We start from the raw sequence: 12,744 nt of genomic DNA, 5'->3' as shown, positions 1-12,744 counted from the left end.
TCTGTCACTTCTCAGTGCTTAATTCCCTCTCAGGGGGATTCACCTGGAGGTTCAATTTATCACAAAACTCAAAAGCAGCTCAGGGTAAATGTCTGCTCTTCACGAAACAGAAAAAGAGAAAGTTACCACTGAGGTTTTACATGGGTGTTATTTTTCCCCTTGTGTAATGTATGCAGTTGAACTTGATTTTTTTCTTAATATAAAAGAGCTTCAAAGGCAGTTTAAATAAATAAATAAGCTTGATGAAGTGATAGAATTTTTCTGGAGGAGAGATCATCAGCAACTTCATTTTAGACATCCTTTTTTTTTTTTTTAAACCATGGCATCTTGTTTTTAAAAAGATGTTTGAAGTCTTTGAATTTGCCCCTTGGACCCATTTAAATCTAATTTCTAATCCCTTAGTCTCTGTAATCATACGAAACCTCTATTTTGGTATTATCGCTCGAGTCCTAAGTATTTGCCAAAGACATACTGTATCATCAAATATTTGTCATATAGTTGTGATTAAGATGTAGAGCCCTCAAAAGAAGTTGATAACAATTTAAACAACTTTGGAGTAAATTAAGGGATTTAAAGGATTAGAAAAGAGATAACAGATGTTAAATGTGTACAGATTTTTTTTTTTTTTTTGGTAAGTTTTGTTTATTCAAAAATACCTGCCACAAATAATGAACCACAGAAGCTGTTCTTGCATGTTGCATTCCCGCTTTCCGCTCTCCCTCCTGTGAAACAATTAAAAATAAGCTATCCCCGCCATTATTTAGCAAGGCATTTTACCCCAGCAGGACATTCTGTTGGGTGGAAAGTATAATGATTGTGAACCTAACCCTGCAACTCCAACTCCTGTCTCTCCAGCGAGGTAGAAATCAAACCCATGTGTTCTCGAGTCTCATCATCTACGTGAGGGGCCATGAATGTCCCCGGTCATCATGGTGCTGGCATCTGTCCTGTTCAGAGCAGGCCTCTAGGTAGGGCCATGCTGCAGTAGGTCAGAAGAGAGAGGGGGGACTGCAGGGAGAGATGTTCAGTCCCTATTGGGGGTTAGCATGGGGCCATGACTCAAGCAACTTGGGGGCTGAGCAATGCTGCCAGGGCTGATGTAGCCATTAAAAGCTAGACAAGAATTTGTTCAGTGTCCTTGGTAGAGGGTTATCTTTTGTCGAACTAGTAGGGAGTTATCTAGCAAAGAGAGAGTTCAGGGCCCAGCTCTTTCTTGCTCTTGGAGGTCTAAAATATTAAAAGCTCATACAAAAGCTTCTTCCTGCAGGTTTCATTTAGTCTGTGTGGAGAAGTGGGTTTTCAAACACTGAGAGCTTCTCTCAGCCGTGGAAGCCAGGCAGCATTTCTAGTGCAGCACTCAGCAGATTAACAGTGCTTGCTATACGGCAGCCCTAATGCGAGGAATGCTGCTGCAGGAAGACCTGGTGAATAGTCCTTATCCTAAAATGCCTGGAGTTGAAAGAGGTAAATGGAAGCAAGTATGCACAGAGGGCACCTCACTGAAGCAAAGGGCGGCAGAGAGTATTTGCATAGGCAGGAAGGTTTGGGGTGACTGGGGTGAGAGAGGATCCTGACAAAGCTGCAGCGCTGCTGAATGTGAGCCAAGGCTCGAGCTGAGCAGCATTGGACCTGGAGATAAGCTTTGGCAGCAGCTGGGAAAGCATGAGACCACATCTGAAAGTGTGTGTTTATACCAGGTGCTGTTTGACAAGCCGGGTATCAGAGCGATGGCAACAGAGCAGAAAAGAGCAACAAGTGTGAGAGGAGGCCTCAGGTGTTCCAGCAGGGAGGGCTCACAGCAAGGTGGGAGGAAGGGACCATGCAATGCCAAGCTATCCAAGAGCTGGGCGCTGCGGGTGTGAGAAGGAAACAAAAAGGGACAAACTAGAGAATGAGAAGACAAGGTTTGCACAACGTTTCTGCACACTCTCTCCCTATAGAGGGTCATTGGTATGAGGAACACAATAACCCACAATTGTCAGGCAGCCCGGGATGTGTTTACAACACAATGGTTTGCTGCATTGGCAGGAGAAGCTGCACAGCCTCTTGGAAACCCCCTTGTTAAAATTCTCTCACCAAACTGAGAGTTATATGACAGAGATAAAATCAGAAAAGCTAAGACACAAAACGCATTTCAATTAGCAAGGGACATAAGAGGCGACTTAAGAGGTTCTTCAACACAATGGAAATAAAAGGAGAATAAAGGGAAGTATAGCACCCATTAGCAAAAGGCAACCAGAGCAAATAAGCAGTGATGCAGAGAAGGCAGAAGTGTTAAACATGTTGTTTCCTATAGACTTCCATGTTTTTTAGGTTTTGACAAAAAGGAGGAAAAAATTGACCAGATAATTGTATTATTATATTATTTTTTCCCCAAGGAAACAAGAATTCAAGACAGGACAGCAAAACCAGGTTGCACTACAGAATAGTTCTGGTAGGGAAACAGTCAAGCAAGCTAAATGGGACAGCTGTATCTACAGCACTGAAGGAATGGGCTGTCACCCACGAGGCAACACCAAGCTGCCACCAAGAGAAGCTGGGGACTGCTGGATGGATGCAGCAGCGGCTGAGCTTCCAGCCCTGCTTTCCTCACCAGGAAGGCAGTTAGGCACAGGAGTGCTGACATCCTTTGCTGGACCTAGCTCACTGCCCCTGTTTTTAAATATGCTAGGTTTATGGGATGGCCACACAACCAAGTCACTGCGAGGGAGGAGGAGGCATATACTTACTGCAAGTCTGCTGCCTTGCCATGGCTGCCAGGGCACAAATTCTTACCATGAGGCACACATGAGAGAGTTTCCTCTTCAGCAAGTAAATGAGGGGTAAATGCCAACCTGGAGAATTTACTGCAGGAAGAAGAGCAATTAAAGCAAGACAGCTTTGAGGCACTTTCACACTTTAGCATCCCATCAGTAATTAGTTCCTGTATCCATATCCTTAGCGCTAGATTGCAGAGAAATATTTCTGAAGGATATATTTTTCTCTTTTGTGTTCAACAGGCTGCACTTTAAGACATGGTCTGCCAAAAGAGCTGCGTGGCTTACTTTGCCTTCATTCTCACTGTGGTTATAAGTGTGTCACTCTTTAACTAGAAACATGCGACTTACTTGACAGGACATCCCAGCAGACGTGTTCATGGTAGAAGGGAGCAGAACGTTTGAGAACACAGATGAAATCCTTCAGAGAGTCTTGAGTACAATATCAGAATCACACTTCCAATGAGAAAAAAAACTCTCAGACCTAATTTCAAGCCAAGTGACTTGTAAGCCAAGACAGATAGACTTTGGACTTCATTGTAAGGTGGGAAAGTGTTGTCTACCTACAGATAGTCTGCTTCCATTTTGCACTGTTTGCATACTCTGTATGCTTTGGACAAATCAGCCTTATTAAACTAACATTTACACAACTTTTTCAGACATCTGTAATCGTCTCCCCTGCCCAGATCACTGTGATTTTACTTCCGAAAACTAAGTAGAACTCCTGCACTGTTGTTGTGATGCATTTTTTTGCAACCTGCTGTGCCAAACAGCAACCAAGATCCTGGATGCTCACTCCATTCCCAGTGGTAGGCATTGGATCTGCGTGCTGTGGCATTGGCTGGAGCCCCAACTGGAGGGCCTGAAGGTGCTCCTGGTGGTGCAGTCATCTCCATCTGAGCAGCCTAGCAGATCTCTGGGCTCTGCAAGCGTGGGTACCTCACTGCTGAGCAGACACTTGAGTGTGAACACCTTTCTGGTAGCTAAATCCCATTCCTCCAGTGTCCTGTCCTAGGCTGTCCTAATGCCAGTGTAGTCCATCTCATCATCCCTCATGGTGCACATTTCTCTCCTATCACCCTGGAGGCATCAGACTCTAGGTTGTCAGTGGGAGACTTTTTGTTGATTTCAACAGATCAGGAAATAAATCTACAAAGAGCAAATCTCCAAGCAAAGCCCTTTAGTGGCTGATATGAAATAATTTGAAAGGGTGCAGCTTGTTGGAGTGGTGCCCCCCTGGTGAGCTGTGCTCCACTGGGTTTTTGCAGTATTCAATTAGTATTCCCAAATATTACACCTTGTCCTGATTAGATTTGTTGGTTATGGCTCTCTTATGTAGTCATCCTTTTGAAAACCAGTGATGCTTGCAAATTTACGTGGAGGAGGAGACAATAACCTTTTGCATGATGTGGGGGATGAAATCTACCAGTCCCTGGTGATCTGCCATGGTGTTTTGTTTTATTGGATTTTGTGATATTGAGATGGTTTGGCAACTGTTGGCCTGTCAGATTGAGAGGTCACTCACTAGTCTCCATCAGAGATTTAAAGGCACTGCAAGGAAAACTCCTTGTGTCAATTTGACTCAATTTGCAAACTAATGAGTTAAACCCTCCCAGTGTGTTTAGGGTCAGCTCAGATCTATTTGGGAAATGTTTGACTATTAGCATTTAAAGCTTCAGATGTGCCAAGCCCAGTTCCCCCCTCCTACTCCCCAGCCCTCTCCAGGTTGCTCCCTCCTTTAATTTCCCTGCAGGTTTTAGAAAGGATGCATTAAATTAAAATCACTAGCTGTTTTGTGAGCAGTCTTTTGTGACCAGTAATGAATGTAATGAGTGAAAAAGGAAAGGGAAAACAGGATGATTAAATGATGCTGGGCTGTTTTTTACCCAGCAGTTTGCAATGTGACACAAATGGACAATTGGGGCTTTTCTTTTCCCATTAATTTGTATCTGTGTTTGCACTTGTCACATAAAAAACAGACTATTTACTAAAACATGAGGTAGGTAACAGATGCCACCTTCTTTAAAATGAAGGGAGCTGAACCTGATTGACCTTATGTCTGATAGTACAGTTGCGCAACGCTATTTTGGATTTTCTCAATATTGGATGCAGCCCCAAGCACTATGGCAGTTCAGTTTTATTCCCAGGTGCCTTAAGAAGGATTGGATCTTGCCTTATGTGCTTATTGTGTTTTATAAAAACATAGCAGTCATTCTGAAATATTAACCCTGCCAGCATTGAAATGTAGTCAGGATTCAGATTTTTTCAAACTTTGGGCAAGACTAAGAACTTTTCTTCCTATGATGTGCATAAGGTTTTTCCATGGTAAATATTAATCAAAAGCTTTAGCAATTAATCATTTTCGTCAGGGTGTGCTATCAGGTAAGTCATATTTGAACATGTGTGTGTGTTGATTAAATCATATATCTGGATCAGAAATCCTCGGATACCTCTATTCCAAGTACTGTTTGGGGTCTGTCTTGAGAAACAATTCTAAGAAAAAATTTCTGCCTTCTCCAAATATACCGGATTGCTTCTTACTGTTTTCTCATTCCTCTGAATCCCACGAAACAGCCCACAGAATGGGGAGTGCCCAAATTCAGTACCTTAACTGAACTGAAGCCCGTGCAATTTTGGGTACACAATTTCAAAGTGTGGTGCTGCTGTATCTTGATAGGATTTGTGCTGAGGTTTTACGCTGGTGTGGAACCAGAGGTTCAGAAGTATCAGAAGTGTCTCCTGATACAGTCCGTTCCTGGAGACTTTCAAGGCGAAGCTGGATCAGGCCTTGGGCAACCTGTTGGAACTGTGGTGTCCCTGCTCTTTGCAGGAGAGTTGGACTAGATGGCCTTCAGAGGTCCCTTCCAATTCTAAGGATTCTAAGATTCTACGAGCTCTTGGATATGAACATCATAATGGCCATATGAGACGGTATAATCCACAGGTGGAAGGACACACTCTGTTAAATGTTTTGCTAAATCTTTATTTCTAATGGGTGCACTTGGCACTCTTACGGACATAACAGGAGGCTGAACCAAGAACTGGCCTGAATCAAGTTACATTCAAAGTCAAAACTCAAACAGACCACGTTTGCAGTAACAGAACAGGGACAGAACAGCAGAATTTAATTCAGAATTAGCAGAAATAGGCTGAGGCTGGCCAGAATATAATGGATTTCAAAAATTAACTTGGATCCACAAAGAAATCAGGTCTTTTAAACCTGATTGTTTACAGCTGCTTCACCATGTGAAATGACAGGTCGTGGAGCTCTGATGGGGCTCTAACGAGAGTCATCATTGCCAGAGACAAGTGACACATGCAGTGAGCGCAGTGCTTTAGCAACAGGCAACCTTATCCTACTATTAAGTAAACTCTTCATCCGATTGCCATTTCAATTTTATAGCTACTGCGACACAAGCCATTAAAATGCGCAAGCTAGATTCGCAATTATTCATTCAAATAGCACTTAAATTTGTAGAGGAGTATTCTTGCTCTTGAACTTGCAGAGCTGCCATCCACACCTCGCTGAAAAGCTACTTTAAAAACATACTGGAGAGAAAGTGTCCTTTCTATCCTTGTTGGCCTCAGCTGAAAGATCTGTTTCTGTTCACAGGAGGAAAATGAACTCTCATGCAAATAAGGCAACAACGGTAAATACTTTTTGTTTTGTTTTTCTTGAATGGGAAAACAAACTTTAATTTGAATACTAAACCATCCAGAATATCTAGCCGAAAACATGTTTTTATTATTTACATTCCTAGGTTTGGCTTGTTATGCTCCTGGCATATCTATTCATATCTCTTGCAATATTTTTTCATTTCATATATTAATATTTAATATTCTTTATACATTGTTCAACCTTAATGGTTGTCTAATTTCTGTTTTTCATCCACAGAGAAGCTATTAATTTATGAGCATATAGGGCAGTAAGTAATAATTTGCATGAATGCCTTGAGCAGATATGCTTCCATAGGCCTCCCACAGCATAGACTTTGGAAAGGGTGATACCATCTATTGGCCAAGCTTCAATGAACACTCTTTACAAGAAGAAAAAGAAAAAAAGTTTTTTAATCCATAAAGAAGTCTACTAAGTGAAAAATCAAGAAAGATGACAGGAACTGGATTGTTCCTACGGTTTGTTTAGCTTTTATTCCCGCCCTCCCCCCTTATTAATGTGTTAACTATATTCCTGTGGTTTATAAAGCATCGCAGAAACTGAAGTTTTCTGTACATCCTCAGGATTTACAAGGAGTATTAAAAAAGATTCTCAAAGACTTGCTGGCCTACAGGGACATCCCCACACCTGATGTTTTAAGCCACAGTCTGGGACTCTTTAAGAAGGTCAGTGGTAATTTAAACTCTGTTGTAAGACTGACTTCTGAGTCTTCCACAGGCAGATGTCAATGTAAGGCATTAATGATGTTTATCATATATTATTGTCCCCAAAAGACACAAACGAAACAAATAATGAAATTTATTTTGTATTCAGCTTGCTATGGGATGGAGAAAATGGCATTGTTTGTTGCTTAAGTGCATGTCTTCTATTTTCACATCCAGCTCATTATAGTGTGTGAAAATGCTTGTTCTGAATAACATCATGAATACAAAATATTACTGAGGGGAGACCTTTCTACTGGACAATAGAGACAAGGAAATTTGAAAATACTTGTAGGCACACAACAGCAAGTTGTGTGTCTATATGCAAGTGTTGAAATTTTGACTTGTTTAAGCCATCAAATTCTGATTTTGTTTTTTCAGTGTTTTCCTGTATTACACTTTGTCATTCAAATTTTTGAGTGGAATGGTAGACATGTTTTCAATAAGTTGTTAAAATATTTCCAAAAAATTACTTGTTAAAAATTCTTTTAAAGAAACGACTCAAGCGTAATAATTTCTTTATACTTAGTATGGCAGTGCAATCAAAGCATATTCCAAAAAGTTAGACTGTTTTCTGGAATAGAAAGCCTATGTTTTGACTAAGTTTTTAATGGGAAACTGGATCTCCCTATTCAGTAGAGGCACAACTGAGTAGAATGCTGCAACCACCAAAGACCACCCAATATCACACTGAGATGGAAAAGGAAGACAGTTCCTTCCAAGGGTTATGCTGGTGTGTTTTTCCCATAATATTCTATTTAAGCAGACAAGCTATATAAGCACTTCTCTCAATTTAAGAATAGAAAAAGAGCACTCCTCAGCAAAGAAGTTACTGCAGGATCTCCTGCAACTCATCTGCTTTGCCAATAGGCATTTCCAGTGCCTTCATTTAGGGACATTAGGGACATAAGATATGGCTAGACTCCATATTTTTTGTAGATTTTACAAAAATAATGTAATAATGCAACAGCATTTAATTATGGCTTGATTATGATGAGGGTCCATTCAGACAGAAATATGTGCATCTTTTTCTTCTGTCATTTGAAGTGTACTGATAATGCCAATAATTGAATTGGCATAGACACTATGGTGGGAAGTCTGGTCATCTGCATGTGGTCCCAGCTTTCCTACCCTAAAGTGTACTTCTGCAGGGTAGAGTTACTGGGAATAAGGGAACTTTTAGGGTGCCAGTTATCTGACCTACCCCAGACTGTATATTAGGACACACTATATACCAGGTATACCCATTTACCTCCACTAGTGACAAAGGCATGCAGAGAACAAGACTCATACTCTCATTTGATCTTTCTCCCTCTGATAAGGTGCTATTTTTCAACCAACTTTCACGTACATTTAAGTGCTTTTCTTGACACTTTTACACAGGGAGAGTGTGGAAGTCCAGGAGTAGAAGCTTGATTTAGGTGCACAGACACAGAGCTCCATTACCATACAGGAGGGCTCTTGTTCTTCACCTCCACGCTGCTGATCCAGCGGGGTTTGGGAGCATATTCAGCCTGCACAAAGTCTGTGAGTTTCACCATTTTCAAAAGTTACATCACTGCTTATTTTGACATTCTGCCCTACTGGAAATCAATTAACTAAATGATAGCTGGCTTTAAGAACATCAACAAAAAACCAACAGTAGTCTTTCAGTGTTAAAGGCATTTTTTTTTTTTTTGTCACAATTTGAACTGTGTAATGAGTACATGGTACAAAATGTGGTTTAAGAAAAAACATCAAATGAAAATTATCTCGATAGTCATTTTCTACTCAATTTCCATGGTTGAAGAACTTAAACTCTAATATAAAAGTTCTAAATTAAGCTGTGTATATCAGTGTACTAATAGTACTTGGTGGCATGTATAATAATCTGTCACATTGTTTTTCCAACTAATCATTAATGAATTAATGAAAGGGTTTCACTGGTTTTGTACTGTGTAACATAATGAGATATACAGTATTTAAGGCTTTCAGAGATTTAGGACTCTATTAATGAAAAATAATTATTATCCTACAAGAGTAATTAAGTGTAATTTGCACGGAACTAATGTTTTCTAATCTGTAAACACTAGTGATGTCAACAGTTCCTCTCAGAGCTATTGCTGTGGCTGTAACTGTTAACTGTTCTGCAACTTTTTTTTTTTTTTGAAGGAAGACGAATGGCCTCATATGCTGGCAAAGGGGTACATGCTTCAGAAAGCTGGTAACACCACTGGGGCAGAAGGCCTCTTTGGCAAATCTGGAAAGGTACAGAGGTGTCTGCAGGTACCTATCTACAGCTTTAGGTGCCTCATTACGCCGGATCCTTGCATTTAGGCAAAAGACAAAACAGGGATGGTGCATATGCATGGAGCAATTCTCATGGTGCAAAGCTGCCTCTTGCACTCATGTGTGGATACGGGACTCGGCAGAGCCTGTCTTTGTGCCATAGGAGGCAATCAGATGGTCCTGCTATAGGAAATGCTGAAATGCATTTGAATTATGAGGCTTACAAGCCACTTGTCAAGAACCCATAAGTCACTACCTCAGTGCCACCCATATTCAGCCAAATGAACAGGAGTTTTGCCTGTATTCTTAGGGCTGGACCACTTGTACAATCACAATAAGTACCACACATCCAAATTTCCAAGGCTCCTCTATAGCACAGTAGGTTGCAACCAGCAGGAACTATTAGCAGGTCCTTTGGAATGATGGGTTGATAGAGAAGAGCAAGAGTGGTAGCTAGCAGGGCAAGGGAAGTGATTGTCCCTCTCTACTCTTGTAAATCCCCATCTGGGGTACTGGACCCTGGTCTGGGGCCCCCACTACAGGAAGGATGTGAAGCTGTTCAAGCGGGTCCAGAGGAGGGCTATGAAGATGATCATAAGGTAGAAACTCCTCTCTTATGAAGAAACGTTGAAGGAGCTGGACTTGTTCAGTCTGAAGAAGAGAATGCTGTGAAGAGACCTCACTATGGCCTTCCAGTATTAGAAGGAAGCTTATAAACAGAAGGGGGACCAACATTTTACACTGCCTGATAGTGACAGGAGAAGGGGGAATGGCTTTAAACTAAAAGGAGGCATTCAAGGCCACGCTGGATGTGGCTCTGGGCAGCCTGGTCTAGTGGTTGGTGACCCTGTCCTCAGCAGTGGGTTGGAACTCAATGATCTTTAAGGTCCCTTCCAACCAAAGTTATCCTGTGATTCTGTGAAAACTTACTTCTCCGGGTTACTGTTAGATAAAATTTTAATGATCTGTTCTTAGTGGACAGGAAAATCTAGAAACAGTGAGTTACACAATTCTCAAAAATATCCTCTACCCTCTTCTTTTACTTGCCATTTGGAAATCCTGAAATTTACAAGCATTACCTCAAGGAAATTTAAGACTGTATATTGGGAATGAAAGAGAATGAGGCAATTTGCAATGAGCAGAGTGTGGTTCAGGAGCAAGAGATCTGGTCTGGCTCCAGCAGCACTCCAAGCTTGCCACAAAATTCTAGGCAAATCTGCACTGTTTCAGCCTAGGGATACCAATAGACTTTAAAGTGCATTACTAGCATTTGAGTGCTTGTCTATACACTACAGAGATATTTTGGTAGTTTGGAGATTTGTGTGCACTTCTGAAAGCATAGCTGATTTATAACCATGTGACGAACTGCAAGGGGTGTTTGCAAAGGTCAAATTAATAACTGACAGAGAGGCTACCAGAACAGAAAACTGAATAGAATTTGTGATTTTATAATCTAGTGATATGTTAATTTTATGTCTTTTATCTATGTGCATTTTATTAGCAGACAACACTCTGTTTGCCTCACTACTTCCTCAGAGAGAAGTACACAGGGAGGGAAGAAGAGAAGGCTACAGGAGGTTTGGAGGTTGATTTAATTTCTTAGCAGTAATTCAAGGTGCATTAGAAAATAGCTTGTGAATAGATTTTCCCTGAACTTAAGGTTCTCAAGCCTTAGAGTGAAGCTCTGACATCATCGAATAAGAAAAAATAATAGGAATAAATAATTTAGCCAGACTTAAGGTGGAATTAAATAATACGGTCTATCTTCCTCAGTTTCCTGTGCTTTTCAATTTTATTTTATTTTTCCCCACTATTATGTTTTCTTAGAGTCATTCCCCACATCCACCAAGGCCTTTATACCAGCTTCAGGCAGGAAAGGACGTTAGCATGTTGTCCTCCACCCCCTTCCTACATTATGCTGATAATCTGGGATCCTTCCAGCACCTTTTGTCATCGCTCCTAGGATGCTCTTCCTTCCTCTCTGCTCACCTGCCTCCTGTCCTCTTTATCAGCCAGAAAGTCAATTTATAGGTTTAAACTGTGATATATAAAGGTGGCACCCTGCTTTCTCGAACAAATTTTCATGCATTTTAACCGATGTCTACTGTAATCCTTTTAAGAAAAAACAAACAAAGAAACAAACAAACAAAAAATAGAAAACCCAACAGCTATTCCATATAAGAGCAAGCAGAAAATTTAGGCCAAAATTAAAACCAAGAGTCTTTAACCAAACTCACCAGGAAAAATGAAAACATTTCTCCAGGGAGGAGATGCAACAAACATAAATAAGGGCCTTTGCTTCAGGGTGTGCAAGTGGACAACTCAGGATGCAGTCAATGGATATATGACTGTAGCTTACACTGTATAGTATAGGCAAAAGTCCTTCAAAGTGTGCATTTATCATCTGATAGACAGTAACTACTTCCATGTTGTAGAGACCATTGTCAGAGACTGTCATTCAAATCTATAGTGAATTTTAAATGTATTGAAATATATTTGATAATATTATTTTTAAACATGTTCATCAACTTTAAATGATGTTTTCATTTTCCTGTTTCCACTTATGTTTAAAAGGAGTCACTGAAGCTAATAACGGCCAATTGCTTCTGCATCTCATTTGTGACTCAACCTCTTCTGTCACTTACATCAGAATGAACCCAGAGGCACTGTGAGACCTATAGTGGGACTATCCTCATTTTGCGCAGCTGGAGAGACCAGCATGCACTGACCCTTTGGGCCCATGTTTTGACTCCTTTGTAGAAGAAATCAGATGCAGATGCAAGCACACACATCTGTAATGATGAGCAGGATCGATGAGAGCATTAATTCCCCCAGTTGTTTAATGCAGTGGACGTGTTTCTCTAGAGAGCTGAGTTCAAATTCAATTTAGATGACAAGTCAAAATAATAGAGGCCATTTTTTTTCCTTCCAAGGAGATATCCATCTACCTCCAGATACCATGACATAATTGGCAATATCTTCTCAAGACAAATCAGGTCTGAGATTGGTAGGGACTGCTGCATGCTGAACCTTGAACCAGGACTTTCTGCCCCGTTCCTTACTCCAGCTGGTACTGCTGGCTCCACAGAGCATGAAACTAATGTGCAATACTTTGAAATTATGAATTAATTTGTAACAGACAATGTCTGCTGGAAGGATTCAAACCTGCATCGCCAGTGATGACAGCAACTCTTCTATTGGTTTTAAAAGGGATTTGGATAGCCAATAGTGCTGGCCATTTTCTAAAAGTACCTACTGACTTCCAAGGTCTCCACATTTTACCTCCTGAAACACACAACATTTTGCTCCCATCTCCACCCCTGATCACCCACACCAGAAATTT

The 12,744-nt window shown here is 40.9% G+C and overlaps 2 long non-coding RNA genes across 2 annotated transcripts; one reads left to right on the top strand and one right to left on the bottom strand.

The window, feature by feature from the left end:
- Positions 1-657: 657 nt before the first annotated feature.
- On the bottom strand, positions 658-5,616 carry LOC149920133 (uncharacterized). Its single transcript, XR_016466966.1, has 3 exons — positions 5,363-5,616; positions 2,730-2,846; positions 658-722 (listed from the first exon to the last, which is right to left on the bottom strand). It is a non-coding gene; the product is annotated as an uncharacterized LOC149920133 (long non-coding RNA).
- A 1,399-nt stretch (positions 5,617-7,015) lies between these two features.
- Positions 7,016-9,529, top strand: LOC149920132 (uncharacterized). The gene is made up of 3 exons (XR_016466944.1): positions 7,016-7,097; positions 8,517-8,660; positions 9,285-9,529. It is a non-coding gene; the product is annotated as an uncharacterized LOC149920132 (long non-coding RNA).
- The last annotated feature ends 3,215 nt before the right edge of the window (positions 9,530-12,744 follow it).

This window comes from Phasianus colchicus, chromosome 1, assembly GCF_987193195.1.
Source record: "Phasianus colchicus chromosome 1, bPhaCol1.hap1.1, whole genome shotgun sequence".
In the NCBI taxonomy this organism is placed as follows: Eukaryota; Metazoa; Chordata; class Aves; order Galliformes; family Phasianidae; genus Phasianus; species Phasianus colchicus.
This window is presented reverse-complemented; position numbering and strand designations above follow the sequence as displayed.